The 19,242-nt window shown below is 38.6% G+C and overlaps 1 long non-coding RNA gene and 1 pseudogene across 1 annotated transcript; both read right to left on the reverse strand.

The window, feature by feature from the left end:
* Positions 1-11,413: 11,413 nt before the first annotated feature.
* On the reverse strand, positions 11,414-14,136 carry LOC144366506 (uncharacterized). Its single transcript, XR_013425568.1, has 2 exons — positions 14,089-14,136; positions 11,414-12,093 (listed from the first exon to the last, which is right to left on the reverse strand). It is a non-coding gene; the product is annotated as an uncharacterized LOC144366506 (long non-coding RNA).
* Positions 14,137-16,137: 2,001 nt separating this feature from the next.
* Positions 16,138-17,128, reverse strand: LOC101971681 (heterogeneous nuclear ribonucleoprotein A1-like; annotated as a pseudogene).
* Positions 17,129-19,242: the final 2,114 nt, after the last annotated feature.

Genomic DNA, 19,242 nt, shown 5'->3' on the forward strand with positions numbered 1-19,242 from the left:
CTGTCAAGGGAGAATGAATGGAGGCAGGTCTGGAGAGATGGGCTGGTGATGGTTATGAAGAGGCTTTGTTTATTGTGCTAAGATGTATGGGTTCTTTGAAAAGGACAACGAGAAGCCACTGAGAGTTTCAAGTGGATAAGTGTCTTGGAAGACGTGTGTTTTAGAAGGATCACTCTAATGCAGTGTGGGAGGCTGGATGGAACAGGAGGGCGCTGGGGGTGTATTGCTGGGCACATTCAGGACTGATTCAGGCAGTAGGGGCGGAGGGGCAGAGATGGACCCGAGAGAGTTCAATAGATCTCAGTGGCCTCACTCTTTAGAGAGACTGTGGCGATATGATGGGAGAGAAGCAGAACAGCACACACGGTGTGGTTAAGTGGAGCATATCCGTTTAATGCCGGAAGACAGAAGCAGCATGAAAAAATGAGAATATACAGCATTTTTGACCAGGTTTCCACCCCAAAGTGCTGTCATATCTAACTTCATTATATACATGTCATTGTATTTAATGGACCGACTTTTGGTGAGCCAGAGAGGTAATTTTCAGAGGATGGGAGAGGCAGAATTAAGTAAATAACTTGTGAGGAAGCAGCAGTATGTATACACATGAATGTGTAACCAATGTGATCCTGCAATCTGTACACGTGGAAAAATGAGAATTCATACCCTATTTGAATCAAATGTATGATATGTCAAAATCATTGTATTGTCTTGAGCAACTAAAAAAAAAAAAAGAAGAAGAAGTGAAATAAGGAACCACAGCAGTGACTCGGACTATCACCTCTTGGTAACCACCAAGTAACCATAAAATTAAGCTGGGTTGGTTTCCAATGAGTCCTCAAAAGTGTTCGAATATGTAAGGAGAGAAAAGCAAACCATTCAAATTCCCTTTTACCAGGATACTGTTAGCGGTCACAGGTCCATTGGTAACCAAATGCTTTTCAATTTTATAAATTCAGTGTTCTAAAACTCTGTACCTGTGGTAAAAGAATGAAGTGAGACCTGCAGCTCTTTCTGTTAGGAGAACAGACCGAGTGGTCCATGAAGGAACCAAAGAGATAGATCAGAGTTGATGCTGGACTGAGGATAAAATGAATCCTTGGCTGATATTTAACTTCTCTGTGTCATTTACTATTTTATTATTTTCTTGCTGATCTGTTCAGAATTGCTTGGGAGACTCATGTATCATTATTAAATACATTTCTGCTATCATATACTCTGGAATACACTGCCCAGAGATGGCCACATGAAAAGCAGCTTGCAGAAAATTAGTGCCATAATTGATGGCCTCCGTACTTGAACCATTCCCTTTGGTGTCCACGTTTGCAGGCTCTGATTTCTCTATCCACATTGGCTTAACAACTAGAGCACGTGCTCTACCTTATATCAGCAGGAGATTTTGTGCATGGCAGGGGTTTTTTTTGTATATTAAGATAAGGAATATTGAATCCAGAAAAACCAGAAAGAGAGGGGGCGAGGAATTAAAAATACAACTGGAAGAGAAGATAATGCAGCAAGATTTTGGAGGAGGCAAAAGACATGGAAAAAAATGTCCCCATTCATCTGAAAAGTCATTTTAAAACTGAATTCCAGAAGGCTGCTAAGAAATGTTCCAAGTTCTCTAACTTGAAAATTATTCAACTTTGCAACTCCTCTGTAAGTTTCTTCGAATCAGAGTAATAGAGTAAGATAATAAATCAAGAATTGTTTTTTGCTGTACAGGCATTCAGAATACAAATTTAAACTGTAATGGCTCCATTGCATTTAAAATGTTTGAGTTCCTGTGAATTTGGATTTGAGTTGATTATTCTATTTAAGAGCCATATTATGTAAATGTAGCTTTATGAATGCATGTGTAATGAGCACAATATAAATTATTTACTATCCAGGCATATCCAGATCATTCAATACCTAGACAAACTATTTTTACTGTGTCAAGCCTCAGTACTAAAAACAACATGGAAAAATGGCTGTTAAACTAGTGGTGATGGTACAATTAGATGACCTGTGAGAAAATAATATATTAACCAGGCATTTGAGAGTAGTTAATTTGGTATGTGTGTCTTTACACTTTTTTAAAATTTCATATTATGAGACATTGATAATGTGAACAAATAACAGGATAACATATACCATTGAATACTTACTTATTCAGCTTTGACAAGCTGGTTTCAGCCACACTCTGCCCATTCTGGATGTTTTATGGTTTAGATATGAGGTGTCCCACAAAAGGTTCTATTAATGTGGGAACATGCAGATGTGAAATGATTGGATTGTGAGATCTATAGTTCCTCCTAGTTTGAATGGACTGAATGGTGGTAACTATAGGTAGGTGTGGTGTGGCTGGAGGAAGTAGGTCACTGAGGCATGCCCTGGAAGAGTTTATTTTCTCTGTAGCCCCTTCCTTCTCCCTCTCTCTGCTTCTTGATTCCACAATGAGCTGGGCAGCTTTCTTCCACTGGGCCCTTCCCCCATATGTGCTGCCTCACCTTGGGCCAAGAGTAATCGAACTGGTCATCTATGGACTGAGACCACTGAAATTGCGAGTCCCAAATAAACTTTTCCTCCTTCAAGTTCTTGTCAGATATTTTGGTCACAGTGACAGAAAAGCTGACTAAAACAGAAATTGTTCCTGAACAGTGGGGTAATTGCTGTGTCTAAACTGATTATGTGACTCAGAGTACTTTGGAGCTGGTTCGCAAGAGGAATTTTGAAAAATTTAGAGACTCAAGCTGGAAAAAAAAAACTATGTTGTAAGAAGGGCTTAATGGGTGGTTTTGGTGGGAGCTCAGAAGATCAGAATGTCAATAAGTCCAATTTTACTTTGGTTCAGTTTTGGAGGTTCTAGTGCATGATAGTTTGACCCTGTTTCTTTGGGTCTGTGATAGCACATCATAGCAGAATGTGTGGTAGATCAAAGCATTCACCTCATGGCCAGGGAGTGAAAGGGAGGAAGAAAAAAGGCCTGGAGTCCCACCATCCCCTTCAAGGGCATGCTAAAAATTACCTAAAGACCTTCCACTAAACTCTGCATCTTGAAAGTCCCACAATCTTTCAGTAGCATTAAGCTGGGAACTAAGTGGGCCTTTGGGGAGCATTCCAGATCAAACGATAGCACCAGGCCATTGACTCATGCACATGAGTTCAGCTAGAACCCAATCAAGGGCTCTTACTATTGCTCAAGTCTTTCATCACCACTAGGAAAACAGTATGCAATTCGGCTATTGAGCTAATTCGTCCCTACCTCCTTCAATCAGAGTCTTCTCATCTGCTAGTCTTAATATGTTAAATTTCAAAATGGGCTACAGTATTGTCCATTTACCTTAGAACTCCTATCTGTAAATCAAGCAGATCTTTGCTAGTTGATTGAGAGTTTTTTGTTGATCACTGTCCACATGGCAATAGGTAGTTGATTCCAAAAACAGTCATAAAGAACAAGAAGTTACTTGCCTTTGGCTACAGTGGATGCCACTGTGCTTTTCCCTAGTGGCATGTTCCTGTATAAACCATTTCCAATTCCACAATTTATTATGGAATTCTCATGAGCACTTCTTTCTTATTAGAATGTTACATAACCCAAGATATTATGGGTATCTCAGGTTTCATGATTATTTTGTCTTTTTAGTCACTGAGACAATCTCAATTAATGCTCAATAGCAAGTTAGTAATTGTCTCTCAAATGGTGTAAAATGGCAGATACATCTGGAAATGCACTGGTCCCAGATTCCAGTGGTGGCCACTGAGAGGTGCTCATGGGCTTCTTTCTTAAGATCCAATTTGCATGAGGTGAGAATGGCAGATGCTTCCAAAATCATTGAGAGTGGATCATAAAGCCCAAAGGCATGGAGAGTACTACTGTTTTCAGAATTCAGGCTTGGTTTGCTTTTGTTCAGCTCTCCACCAAACATAGCTTTCTTTCCTATAGACTTGCAGATTGGAGCTAGAAATGCTTCTAGATAGTGCATTCTCCAAAATTCAAATAAGCCAATCAAATGCTTATCATCTTCTTTGGTTCTAAGGGTGGGTAGCAACAGCTGTTTTTAGTTGCTTGTAGACTGTTCCAAGTAGTTCCTCCCAAACTATTCCTAGGAATTTCACTGAGCAGGCTCTTGGGTCTTTGCTGGATTTATTAACCAGCCTTAGTCATGTGAATCACCATTGCATTCAAATAAGTCCTAGCTTGATCTTCAGTTTCTGATATTATAATAAGGTTATCAATATAGTGTACTATCACACTAAGACTTACAGGAAGTGCAAATCTCTTTTACCCCAATTATGACAGTGAACTGATAAGTTCAAGATAATCAGGCAGCAGCACGGCAAGTGTAATTTGGGCTCCTTCCCACATGAATGAAAACTGAGGTTGGCTCTTCCCAAGATTCAGATAGAGAAGAAAGTATAAGATCAAACACTGAAACCAATTTTCCTTAGACCGTTGAATTATTTATTTTGTTGAAAAAATGTCTGGGATTGCTGAGGCCATGGTCAGTACAACTTTATTTAAGCCATGGAAGACTGCTATTAGTCTCCATATGGAAAAAGTCATCCACCTTTTTCAAAGGTCATAGAGGGCTACTATACAGAGACTTCATTAATACCAGTACTCCAGCTTGTAGCATGCCATTGATTAAAATGGCAATCCCTTTTTGCCCACACCAATCTGTGTGGATTCAAGCATTTCAAGTGTTCTCCATTCAGATAATATCTGTTCAAAAACATCAATTTTCACCTAAACTTTCACCTTAATCTCATCAACTATTACATCTCCTATTCCTCCCAATCTAACTTTAGGTCTATTAAGACTACCAATAAATTTCAGAATCACATTGGAATTTTGCTGAGCAGGCTCTTGGGTCCTTGCATCAAGGAGTACCAGAACAAGTATCTGTCCCCTGGCCATTTTATCTACATGTGAGTTTTAGGCCTCTAGTCCAGCCAGAAGACCCTACCTTTTCTATCAATCTTTGCCTTGACTAATATGCCATGTCCATGATGTGGGAGTAAGGCATTTTGTAAGTCCACAGATTGTCGCTTTGGTAGAAGTATTGTGTTAATCGGCCTTCTATTATCTATAACAAAATATCTGAGATAACCAACATATAAAGAGAAAAGGTTAGTTTTGGTTCACAGTTTTGGAGGTTTTAATCCCTGATTATGTACAGTGCCATTTTAAGATCCCCACCTATGTTGGAATAATGTAAAGTATCCAGGAAGCTGTGCCCAGAAACTCTGCCAATCCAATCATGTGAAACAGCCATGTGGCCCTGCTTACCTTCACCTCCACGCCCACAGGAAGCAATGGGGAAGCCCATCCTGCATGGATTAGCTTGCTGAAGCCCCCAGGAAAGTATCAGACCGCTCCACCTACCTTCCTTCTGCCTCTGGATGGCCCTCATCTACTCACCCTCATCCCTGGCAAGTGGCCAGGCAACCTGCCCGGAGTGGTTCAGCCCACAGAAGACTTGGTAAGCAGATGGGCAGCCCTACCTACCCACCCACCCATGACCCTGGGAAGCAGAAAAACAGCCTTTCCTGAGTGATTTGGTTCACTGAGAGCCCTGAGAAGTAGATGGGCAGCCCCTCCTGCCCATCCACTGTGCTGGCCCAGACCCAACATGACCCTCAAAGATTGATGGGTGCCAGGTGCACCATGTGCAGAGCTACCCGAAAACCTGCTTCACTTAAGAAAGCTGAATCCCAGATAACAGTGCCTGTGGTCTAGGTCTCTGAGTCAGCTTCAGATAATACTGATGTTAAACAGAACTGTTGAAGTTACACCTTATAATATTGGCAGAGGCAACTTACCTGTCAGATGGACGAAGCAACAAAAGACAAAAGAATGCAAAAATAAATAATATGTTACCACTTAAGGACTATAATAATAAAACCCTCAAAAATTTGGTATAGAAGGAATGTATCTCAACACAATAAGGGGCATCCTCTTTTTCATCCTAAATTATATTGAATGAGGAAAAGCTGAATTTTTTTTCCCTCTAAGTTAAGGAATAAGACAAGGATTCCACTTTTACCACTCTTATTCAATATTGACTGAGCAATAAAGCAAGAGGAAGAAAAAAGGAAAGAAGGAAGGAAGGAAGGAAGGAAGGAAGGAAGGAAAGAAGAAAGGAAGGAAGGAAATTCCTATAGGAAAGGAGGTGGTCTAATTATCCTTTTTTTTCCAGATAATATGCTTTTATGGTACAGACAATCCTAAAGACTCCACAAAAAAAAAATTGTTAGGACAGATAAACAGATTCAGTAAGTTTGCAGGATACAAAATCAATGTGCAAAAATCAGTAGTTTTCTTATACATTAATAAAGAAATTTCCGAGAAAGAAAATAAGAAAGAAATTACATTCACAATAGCTACAAAAATACCAAGGAATAAATTTAACTATAAAATTAATATCTGTTAAGAAATACAAACATTGGTGAAAGAAATTGAAGAAGACACGAAAAATTGGAAATACATTTCATGTTCATGGATTAGAAGAATTAATATTGTCAATTACTCAAGACAATCTTCAGTTTCTTTTTTTAAATTTTTTTATTTTTTATTGTTGGTCGTTCAAAACATTACATAGTTCTTAATATATCATATTTCCCAGTTTGATTCAAGTGGGTTATGAACTCCCAATTTTACCCTGTATACAGATTGCTGTATCACATCAATCTTCAGTTTCAATGCAATTTCTATCAAAAGAACAATGACATTCTTCAAAGAAAAAAAAACACTCCCAAAATTTGTATGAAACCACAAAAGACAGAATAGCCAAAACAATCTTGAGCAAAAATGTTTTACAAATTGATAGAACCAAAACAGTATGATACTGACCTAAAAACTGACACATAGATCAATAAAACACAATATAGAAATAAATTCACATATTTACAGCCAACTGATTTTCAACAAAAGAACAAGAACATACATCAGAGAAAGGAAAGTCTCTTCTATACGTGGTGCTGGTAAAATTGGATATCCATATGCAGAAGAAAGAAACTAGACCCTTATCTCTTACCATATACAAAATAGAACTCAAAGTGAATTGAAGATGTCAATAAATATAAGACCTAAAATCATGAAACTACTAGAAGAAACTGGGGAAATTGCTGCAGGACATTGGTCTGAAGAAAGACATTTTGGATATGATCCTAATGGCGTAACACAAAAAAAAAGCAAAAATTTACAAATGGGGTGACATCAAACCAAAAGCTTCTTATAGCAAAGGAAACATAAACAGGGTGAAGATACAATTTACAGAATGGGAGAAAATATTTTGAAGCTATTCCTCTGAGAAGAAATTGATATCTAAAATATATAAAGAACACTCAACAGAAAAAAATCTGATTAAAAAAATAGGTGAATGACATGAAAAGATATTTCTCAAAAGACAATATACCAATAGCCTACAAGTGTATGAAACATTATCATTATGACTAATATATCAGAGAAATGCTAATGAAAACACAATGAGATTTCAGGTCATCTCAATTAATATGGCTATACCAAAATACAAAAAAAAATGGCAAATGCTAGAGAGGATATAGAGAAAAGACAATTCTCATACACTGTTGGTGGGAATGTGAATTAAAATATCCATTAGGGAAAACAGTATGGAGGTTCTAGAAAAAAATTAGAATGATCCACCCATCACAGTATATCCTAAGGACCTGAAATCAGTATGTCAAAAGTTACATTTGCTTTAGTATGTTTATTGCAGAATAGTTCATAATAGCCAAGATATGTAATCAACATAGGTGCCCATAAATGGATAAATAAAATGCTTATATGTTTTATGAATTTTTATATGTTATATAGATGTTTTCGTATATAATATATACAATAAATGCTATAAATGTTTTATATATGTAAAATTATAATGGAATATAATTAAACCACTCAAAAGGATGAAATTCTATCATTTGCAGCAACCTGGATGTAACTAGAATAAGTAGGCACAGAAAGACAAATATCATATATTCTGACTTATCATGTGGAAACCAAAAAGTTGATCTCAAAGAAGTGGATAGGACTAGGGCTGTAGCTCAGTGGCAGAGTGCTTGCCTAGCATGCGTGAGGCACTGGATTCAATTCTCAGCACCACATAAAAAGAAGCAAATAAAATAAAGGCATTCTATTCATCTACAACTACAAAATAAATTAAAAAGAAGAGGAGGAGGAGGAGAATCGAAGAGTGGTTGGTTAACACAGTCCAGGAAGGGTATAGGGGTAGGGGTGTGGGGGAGGATGGACAATGGGTATTGGGATGCAGATGTACTGAAATATCACACTGTATCCCATAAAGGTGTACAGCTGTGTGTTAATTGAAAAAAAAAATCAAAAAATATTTAAGTCAGTGGAAAATGACCACAACCTAATTCAGGTAATTTAATGGCCCAAACCCCTCAGGAATGAAGGTCTGGGTCACCCCACCAGGTAAATAACCATGACCAACTGAAGGGTTTTTGTGAAGGCCACGGGAGTACAGATTATGCTGTTTAAGGTGGATATGAAAATCAGCCATGATCACCTGATTCGTTATGGAAGCAAGGACTATAATTGTCATGAGCATTTTCTCCTTGTGTTGTTATGGATATGTTTGTGTATTTTTATTCTTAAACCTTTTTTTCTATTGTGTATATTTTATATACACGATGTTTTTATTTTCTTCCTTTCTTATCCACTAGTCTTGGCACATAAGATATAATGACATTATGTCGTATGGTTTAGGTACTATTAACCTTATGTCGTAGTGTCCAAGCCACAGGATATCAAAGAGAAAAGTAAACAGCATCTCAGGACCATGGCTCCTCTTCCAGGGACAGGGTTAACGCGCTTTCAGTTTTACACAGAATGGATGTCTCGAGGTAGGCACGAGTATGATCTTGTCATCGTCTTCGTTTGGAGATAAAATATGATTTACTGAGGTGCATATGGGTGCCAAGTTGATAAGAGTGAATTTGTAAATGTTAATTTTATGAGTCAACCTAATATTTTTGGATGAAATTAATACTTAAATTGGTAAACCTTGAGTAAACAAACTGCCCTCCATAAAGTGGTGGGCCTTGTCCAATCAACTGAAGGCCTGAATAAAACAAAAAGACCTACCTCCCTAAGCAAGAAGGAATTCTGCAGTAGTCATCATTCATTTGCACTATCAATTCTCACAGGTTTCCAGCCTGCCACCCACATGGAAGATTTTGGACTCTGCCTCCTTAATAATTATATGAGTCGATTTATCATAATAAATTTTCATACATACAAATTCTCTCTCTCTCTCTCTCTCTCTCTCTCTCTCTCTCTCTCTCTCTCATACACACACACACACACACACACACCCTAGTGGTTCTGTTTCTTTCAAGAACCTGATTAATATAAGGAGTATGATAAATGCAACCTACTTTCAAAGTTCAGCAAGCATTTTAAGTTAGAAAAAAATGTGGTAAAACATTAAAAATTGATGAATATGGGTAAAGGTATATGGATGTTCTTTATATTATTTCTGCAAATTTGTGTATGTTTTAAATTATTTCAAAGGAAAGCACTGAATATTTGCAGTAGGTGGCCATTTATTTTTCAATTGACAAAATTCAAGGAAGATCCTAATTGACATTTTGCATAATGGGCCAGGATTTCTCTTACTTATATGGAGGTTTTGTTTTGTTTTTCCCCTTGAAATGAGGACCCAAGTCAGACTGAGACATAGGGAAGTCATGGGGCAGTGAGGGTGTCAGGAAGTAGAAATGAGGGAATGGGAGAGGCATACATGGAAGTAGAAAAGGACAATACCAGAATGCATGACCAGTTGATCTCTCACATAGGCACCTGGGACTACTCCTGCAGGACACCTGTGGTAGGCAGCCTCCAAGATATCCCCCTATGATCCCCACCTCCATGTTGTCATACCTCTATGTAGCGCCCTCCAGTGCTGCACCAGGGTTGGTCTGTGTAACCAGTAGCACACCGTAGAAATGATGATGTGTCACTTCTGAGATTAGGTCATAAAAAAAGACTATGGCTTCCATTTGGGGCACTGTTCTCCCTCTTTCTTTCAGTTGATTCATTTTGGGGAAGCCACATAGTGAGGACCCTTACAAAGGGGTCCGTGTAGCAAGACGAAGCTTTCTCAGTTGAAGCCCCCTGCGGATGGGAAGAAGAGAGCTTGGAAGTGGATCTTCCAGACTCAATCAGGCTTCAGTTGACAGCAGCCTTCGCTGACATGCTGATGAAAGCCTTGTGAGAGGCAAAACCACCCAGCCAGCTGGCTCCCTGGTTCCTGATCACAGAAACTGTGAAATAAGAAATGTTTGTTATTTTAAATCACTGTTTGAAGTTATTACACAGCACAGGTAACTAGTATTCGACCCTTTGAGGGACTGTGTTGAAAACATCTTAGAAACATTCCACCAAAGATTGAAGGCTAGAACGTTTATCCATCCAATCCCATTCTCACTCTGCTTGAGAACCCTCAGGGGGGCACTGGAGGAGAGATGCTGTGGCCCTGCCAGAGTGCCTGAGAGCTGAAATCAGAGGTAGATACCTGGGGTGGAGTCATGAACAAACACCACTAAAGTATCTAACCATTGTACCATCTTTAACTCTCCCAGGACAAGACACAGGTTTCATATAATGTGAAGTTCTCTGCAGGATCATTTCTTTCCCTCTTTATTCACTGTGTTAATTTTTCAGTCTGCCAAGTTTATATCATGGAAACAGTAGCCCAAGAAGAACCAGGATTTTTTTAAGACTTTATTTTTCTGATTAAAAGAGTAATTTGCTGGTAGAATATTCTTGAAAAGACAGAAATACTCAAAAAAGAAAAAAAAATAAACACAAAAATGCATAACTTGGAAACTGGGAATTTAACCCAATGGTAGAGTCCCTGCCAGTACACATGTGGTCCTGAGTTCAATCCCCAGTACTGACAAAAGAAAAAAATAAAAAAAATTTAAAAACTACCATTCACAATTTACCATTGCTAAAGTCTTGTGCCATTTTGTATATGGTAAACACACATACACACACACACATATTTTTAATTGGAATCATTATTAGTCAGTTTTCTAGCCTGCTTTTATTACTAACAAATGTATTGAGCACACTATCCAATGTGAGCTAAAACCTCTTGGATAACTAAATCTTGAACACATCATTTAATGAAAAATAACAGTACAACTTCTCAGATTTCAATTGCGTTTTCCAGTGTAACAGTTACCAAGATACAGTTCTGAGCAAATTAGAGTGTGACATCATCTTTTTGAGCAACACTGCATATATATATCCTGTACCCTCATCTCTGTAAAGGCAGGTCTTCGAGCATTTGAACTTTCACTTATGTATTTCAATGTCTTTTAATATTTTTGCTGAGGGCCAGTGCCAAGTAGGAATGACGCATCGAAATTTCGTTGCCAGCGTACCCCATGTTGCTTAGAGGAAGGACTCGTGGAAATGGACTTGCCTTGGACATTCGCTGTGACATTGCATGTATGTTTGAGAAAGGTGACCCTGCTCAAGGACCAGGGTGGATCCAGGTTTAGGGTGTATCCTGCAGGTTTTAGGAAGTATCCCGCTCCTTGGGTTTAGGACAATCTGGATTTAGGGCAGTTCCAGGTTTAAGGTTATTCCTGCTGGGAATAGGGCATATCCTGCTGCCTGAGTTCCCGTTGAGTTCACGTGGGATTCAGAAAGTTTTGGGGATTAAAAGCCTGGTGGAGTACGTGAATTTTGCGGGCAGAACTTGGATTTCCCCAGAACGTGTGTAGAGGCCGGTGTGAGTTCGGGAATAAAGAATTGCTGTTTGAATCTACAAAGCTGTGAGTGGCTCGTGATCTTGTGCCCAGCCAGACTGCGGCAATTTTTCATTAAAAACAAAAATGAGCTCTACCAGTGGCCCTGCTTCTTGCGTTCAGGTGCTGTGCCAGGAGTCTGGCCTTGTACTCATTCCACACTTGCTGTGTGGTCAGGTGCTCCTGAATGGCCTCCTCTGTGGGGTAAGGACACACCAGCTCCAAAGCTGCTCTCCTGAATTCAGTGCTGGCTTCTGCTAGAAATAAGTTTTTCGGAATAAAAATGCATTCTGCTCCTTCACTAATCTAGAAGAGAGAAAAAAAAATATGGAATGCTTAGTTATTTAATACACAAAGGAAATGTAGTGCCGGATCAAACATGGACTTGAAAAAGTTAACTTGCCCCACCCATGCAAGGGCCTAATCAATCAACGTGAATGTGTTGAATGTAGGAGGAGCTATGGACTGAGCTACCTAATCTGGGAACCAGGTGGCAACTGTAAGGTCATTTGGGTCCTTCTACTTCTGATATCCTTCCTTGTCAATACCTTAAGAGATAAGATTCTACATAAGGAGTGCAAAAGGGTTAATTTAGAAAATATAAATGCCAACTGGGTATGGTAATGTGTACTTGTAATCCCAGCTACTCAGGAGGCTGGGGCAGGAGAATTGAAAGCTTGAGGCCAGTTTGGGTGATTTAGCAAGAACCTGTCTCAAAAATTTTAAAAAATGAAAATAAACAACTGTGGATGTAGCTAAGTGGTCGAGCATTTGCCTAGCATGTGTGAGGCTCTGGGTTCCATGGCCAGTACCAAGAAAAGAAAGTATGAGTGGAGGGGAAAAAAATATGGCATTTGCAGGTAAATGGATGGAGTTGGACAATATCATGCTAAGTGAAGCATGATACTGTCCAAACCCAAAAAAACAAAGACCAAATGTTCTCTCTGATAAGGGATGCTAATCCATAATGAGAGGGGGCATGGGAAAAATGGAGGAACTTTGATGGGGCAAAGGGGAGGGAGGAGTGGGCAGGGAACAGGGGGGCAGGAAAGATGGTGGAATGAGATGGACATCATTACCCTGTCTACGTGTATGACTGCCCATACGCTACTTCATGTACAACCAGAGGAATGAAAAGTTGTGCTGCAATTGTGTACAATGAATCAAAATGCATTCTGCTGTCATATATACCTAATTAAAATAAATAATCAATTTTAAAAGTTAGATATATAACAATGTGCTGGTGACATGGAGTATGGTTCTGACGTTAACTATGAATTCTCCCTCAGGAGGACATAGCATTCCAGTCCAGATGTTGGTTCAGGTTCTGTGCTTCTGACTTCTGTTTACACTTTGCCCTTGCAGTTGGGTCTGAGTGTGCCAGGGATTCAGCAATGAACACGGCACCGGACACTTCCTCCCATCAGACCTCATCTCTCTTTAATGATTTAAAATTTCTGTCTCCTTAAGGTTTGCCAAGGTTTTTTGTTGTTTTGTTGTTTTGCAACTTGTACTCCTTCTTAGTTGGTTCTATTCAATGCCAAAGTATCCCAACATAGGATCCTGATCCTCTAAAATACTTTCTACAGCAGTGCAGGAGTGGATTAGACTAAACTAAAAAAAAAACAATTTTTTTTTCTTTCAGATTTTGAAAAAAGGAAAACTGGCATATTCTTAGTTGGATGCTGCCTGGACTGCAGTCTCTTATTATGTAAGTGTCTCTTGAGCTCTTTCCTTTGTCTCAGTGCAAATGCTTTCCTTGCTGATGGCTGCTAGGAGAACAGAGGCTGGCCATGTAGCCAAGAGTTCTGCAGCTACCTCCTTACCTCCTCATTATGGGTTGTACAAACACAGGGATGGCTCTGGCTATGCAAGTTTCAAACTTCGTGAAAGATTCCTTCCTATTCTATGTGTTCGAAAACTTTTGTGAATCTCAGGAAGGGGGTGAGGGGAGCCTAAAGGACTACTCCTAGGAAACTCCATAAAGTTTCAGTTAACATGGGTAAATCTCAAATATGTGTAACATGAAAATAGCACACGAAAAAAAAGTATTTACTTAAAAAAAAAGAAAGAAAAAATCCAAGGCAAATTCAAAAATTTGAAATCCTATTTAAAATATCTCAATAATTTTGAACTAGAAGTTTTATGATTTCTGTGAATCTCTTGGGACTTCTACACATAGGATGCTGCTAAGAGTGCTGTGTCCTGTCCGTGAGCTCCTGTGTGCTGACTAAATGGACATAGCATAGGGCATTTCTAAGAATGACCAGACATCATTTTGGAAAAATGACATGCTATTACCAAGCACAAATGAAGATCACAAGGTTTTCCCACTGTTTCTTCCAAGCCCTGTAATTGAAAGAGAACTCAAATCATTTAACTTCAAAGGCACGTCAAATAAGAAACATGATTTTTTTTTTAAAGAGAGAGTGAGAGAGGATTTTTAATATTTATTTTTCAGTTCTCGGCGGACACAACATCTTTGTTGGTATGTGGTGCTGAGGATCGAACCCGGGTCACACGCATGCCATGTGAGTGCGCTACCGCTTGAGCCACATCCCCAGCCCAACATGATTTATTTTTAAAGAGAGAGAGAGAGAGAGAGAGAGAGAGAGAGAGAGTTTTAATATTTATTTTTTAGTTTTCAGCGGACACAACATCTTTGTTTGTATGTGGTGCTGAGGATCGAACCCGGGACGCACGCATGCCAGGCAAGCGCGCTACCGCTTGAGCCATATCCCCAGCCCAAGAAACATGATTTTTAAAAAGTAATTCCACTGTAGCGATGGACCTACACTTGATTCTTTAAGAGTCAAATAAAGTGGGAACTAAACCATGTGAGAGTACTCTAAAATCCATATGAATCTGAGAATCAAATATTCACAGGAAATGAACTACATTGCCAACTAAAACATCACTTAACATAACCAAAGCAAGTAATCCATTTTGTTAAGCTTTAAGAAATTTGTTCTAGTGGCAAAACTGAATGAGTATTACTTGTGGGGATTATTGGACTAGGGTTGGGACTTGTAAGATAGAAAAATTCTCATTCAGGAGGGCAGATGATATAAAATAATCCCCATTTACTTAGTTATCAATATGTATGACTCCTACTTTCAACCCATACATGATTTTTATTTCTTAACTTAAGAGACAAATATTCATACATTTTTTCTTCAGTGAAGAAGCCGAGAACAGGGCAGACATTGGTAACCATGTGTTTAATACTCAGCTTTCACTTTGACACAGGAAAGTGAACACCTCAATTAAGCAAGAAATTACAAGCCAGTTTGAAAAGCCTGAACCCAGAAGCTAAATGCCCTAAGGTCTATTAAGCAAAGGTTTGAGGAGGGAAAAACTTTTCAAAGTAAGCATTATGTGATTATAAAACAAAAAGGTTGGTTCATCTAATATTCTTTTTGAAAAAATATAGGTTCTGTCAAAAAGAAGAAAATTTTGTAATTATTTCTCAGTTAATATATCTCAATATTATGTGTGTGTGTGTGTATAAATTTTATTAGTACATTATAGTTATATATAATATTAGAATTCATTATACATTCATTATATATATATTATTAGAATTCATTTTGACATAATTATAAAAGCTTGAAATACAATTTGCTCCAATTCTGTCTTCAGTGCTTCCGCTTTCACTCTCCTCCTCCCTCCCCCTGGTCCCTTTCCTCTACTGGTCTTCCTTCTGTTTATTTACAGTTGTTTTAAAGTAATGCTTTATAGATATACATAGAGGTGAAATTCACTGTGCATATTCATATATGTATGTAGCCTAATTTGGTCAATTGCATTCTATTGTTCTTCTCTTTTCCCATCCCTAATCTCGTTCCTTCAATCTCCTTCCTCTACTCCACTGATCACTCTTCTATTTTCATGGTGTTTCTTTCCTCATTCCCCATTCCTTGGTCTAGCTCCCACATCTGAGAGAAAACATTTGACCCTTGACTTCCTGAGTCTGGCTTATTTCACTTGGCATGATGTTCTCCAGTTCCATCCATTTACTAGCAAATGTCATAATTTCTTTCTTTCTTCTTTTTTTTTAAAGCGTCATGATCAGACTATTACATTTAGCAATCAAAGCATGAGTGCAAAAAAAAGTCTACATTAAAACCCTTTGTATGCTTTCTACAGAACAGAAACTAAAGTAACCTGTTATACAATTAGTCACAAATACAGTCCTCGAGTCTTTTTGCCCATACCCAGGAGTATTGTCTGAACCATGTCTTCTTTGTAGCAGCTTGGCCCAGCCACCACTGCTTTGGCTGAGTTCACAAATCTGTTGTAACCTGTAGCTTCCCTGTCACTTCCTGGCTCTCCTCTGCTGCTAGGCTTTGTTTCCTGGCAGGACTAAAACCTTCTGCCATTGCCATAGCTACTGCTGCTGCTGGAAGCGCCATGATCACCTTGGTTTCGTGGTTTGGCAAAGTATTGGTCCCCACCATCAAAAGGTCCAGATCATCTGTCTCCAAAATTTCCACTCTCCATGGGTCCAACATTTGATGACTGATTGTTGTAACTGCCAAAATCATTGTAGCTTCCACCACCTCCAAAATTGCTTCCATCATTACCAAATCCATTGTAGCCATCCCGCTGCCACCATATTCAACACCACCATGGCTGCCACCAAAGCCACCACGACCACTGAAGTTCCCTCCATGACCAAAATTGTCATTTCCACCAAAACCACCTCCACGACCACCACCAAAGTTTCCAGAACCACCTCGACCTCTTTGGCTAGATGAGGCACTAGCCATCTCTTGCTTTGACAGGGCTTTCCTCCCTTCACAGTTGTGGCCATTCACAGAATGGTATTTCTGAATGACAATCTTATCCACAGAGTCATGGTCATCAAAAGTTACAAAAGCAAAGCCCCTTTTCTTTCCACTGCCTCGGTCAGTCATGATTTCAATAACTTCAATTTTCCCATACTGTTCAAAATAATCTCAGAGGTGACGTTCTTCAATGTCTTCTTTAATGCCACCAACAAAGATCTGTTTCACAGTTAAGTGGGCCCCTGGTCTTTGAGAATCTTCTCCTGAGACAGCTCTCTTTGGTTCCACGACTCTTCCATCCACTTTGTGTGGTCTTGCATTCATGGCTGCATCCACTTCCTCCACAGTGGCATAAGTGACATACCAAAGCCTCTGGGACACTTGGTGTGTGGGTCTCTCACTACCACACAGTCCGTGAGTGTTCTCTATTGCTCAAACTGGCTTCTCAGACTCTCATCAGTTTTTTCAAAGCTCAGCCCTCCGATGAATAGCTTCCGCAGCTGTTTGGGCTCTTTAGGGGACTCTGATTTAGACATGATGGCAGCAGGGATAGAGACTTGAACGATGCTTTCTCGGCGGCGTCCATGGGCAGAAAGCAAATGTCATAATTCATTCTTCTTTATGGCTAAGTAAAACTCCATTGTGTGTATAAATATCACATTTTCTTTATCCATTCATCTGTTGATAGGCCCCTGGGTTGAATCCATAACTTGGCTATTGGAAATTGTACTGCTATAAACATTGATGTGGCTGCATCTCTACAAGTCTGCTGATTTTATGTCTTTTGGATATATGCTGAGGAGTAGGATAGCTGGGTCATATAGTTTCCATTCTAATTTTTTGAGGATTCTCCAGACTGCTTTCAGAGGAGTTGTACTAATTTGCAGTGGCACCAACAATACATGGGAATACCCTTTTCCTTATATCCTCATCAACAATTATTTTTATTTGTATTCTTAATAATTGCCATTCTAACTGGAATGAGATGAAATCTCAGAGTAGTTTTGATTTGCATTTCTCTGATTGCTAGAGGTGTTGAATGTTTTTTTTTTCATATATTTGTTGGTCACTTATATTTCATCTTTCTGAGAAGTGTCTGTTTAATTCTTTTGCCCATTTATTAATTTGGTTATTTGTTTTATTTGGTGTTTTTGAGTTGTTCATATATTTTTGTATATTAATCCCCTGTCTGAGGAGTAGGTGGCTAAGATATCCCATTCTGTAGGTTCTCTCTAGATGCTTTATATTATTTCCTTTGCTGTGCAGAAGCTTTTTAATTTGATGCTGCCCCATTTATTAATTCTTGGTTTTATTTTCTTGTGCTTTAGGAGTCTGGTTAAGGAAGTTGGTGTCTGTGGCAATATGTTAGAGTGTTGAACTTACATTTTCTTCTAGTATTTACAAAGTTTCTGATTTAATTCATTAGTCTTTAATCCACTTTGAGTTGACTTTTGTACAGGGTGAGATATAGGAATCCAGTTTTATTCTTCTGCATATGGATTTCCAGTTCTCCCAGCACCATTTGTTAAAAAGGTATCTTTTCGCTAGGGTATGTTTTTGGCACCTTTGTCAAGTATCAGGTGGCTCTATCTATGGGGATTTGTTTCTGTGTCTTCTATTTCATTAGATTTGTGTCTGTTTTGGTGCCAATACCATGCTGTTTTTGTTATGATAGCTCTATAGTATAATTTATGGTCCAATACTGTGATGTCTACAGCATTGCTCTTCTTGCTCGGGATTGCTTTGTCTCATCTGGGCCTCTTATTCTTCCAAATGTATTTTAGGCCTTTTTTCCCACTAGTTCTGTGAAGAATGGCATTGGTATTTTGATGAGGATTGCATTAAATCTGTATAATGCTTTTGGTAGTACAACCACTTGGATAATATTAATTATTTCCATCTTCTGAGGTCTTCTTCAATTTCTTTCTTCAGTATCCTGTGGTTTTCATTGTGGACGTCTTTCACCTCCTTGGTTAGATTTATTCCCAAGTCATTTGTTGCTATTGTTTTTGTTTTTTGAGGTTATTGTGAATGGGATAGTTTTCTTGATTTTTTTTTCTCAGCATATTCACAATTGAAGTAAAGGAAAGCAGTTGATTTATGTATGTTGATCTTATATCCTGCTACATTGTCAAATTTGTTTATCAGCTCTATAAAGTCTTCTGGAGGAGTTTGTGTGTGTGTGTGGGGGGGTGCAGTTCTAGATATAAGAGCGTGTCCTTAGCAAATAGCGATAATTTGACTGATTGCTCTGGCTAGAGTTACAAGGACTATGTTGAATAGAAGTGGTAAGAATGGACATCTTTGTCTTGTTCCTAATTTCAGAGGAAATATTCCCAATTTTTCTCTGTCCAGTATGATGTTGGCTTTGTATTTGTCATCTACAGCTTTTACAATGTTGAGGTAAGTTCCTTCTATCCCTAGTTTCTCTAGAGATTTAAATATGAATGGTTGCTGAACTTTGTCAGATGCTTATTTTGCAAATATTGAGATAATTATATGATTTTTGTCCTTAACTTTATTTATGACTTGAATTACATTTATAGATTTGTGTATAAAACCCCACCCCACTGGATCATGATGTACTATCTTCTTAATGTGGTGGGGTTTTTTTGTTTTTGGTTTTTTTTGGTTGTAGATGGACACAATACCTTTATTTTGTTTA

Source organism: Ictidomys tridecemlineatus, chromosome 9, assembly GCF_052094955.1.
Source record: "Ictidomys tridecemlineatus isolate mIctTri1 chromosome 9, mIctTri1.hap1, whole genome shotgun sequence".
Lineage (NCBI taxonomy): Eukaryota > Metazoa > Chordata > Mammalia > Rodentia > Sciuridae > Ictidomys > Ictidomys tridecemlineatus.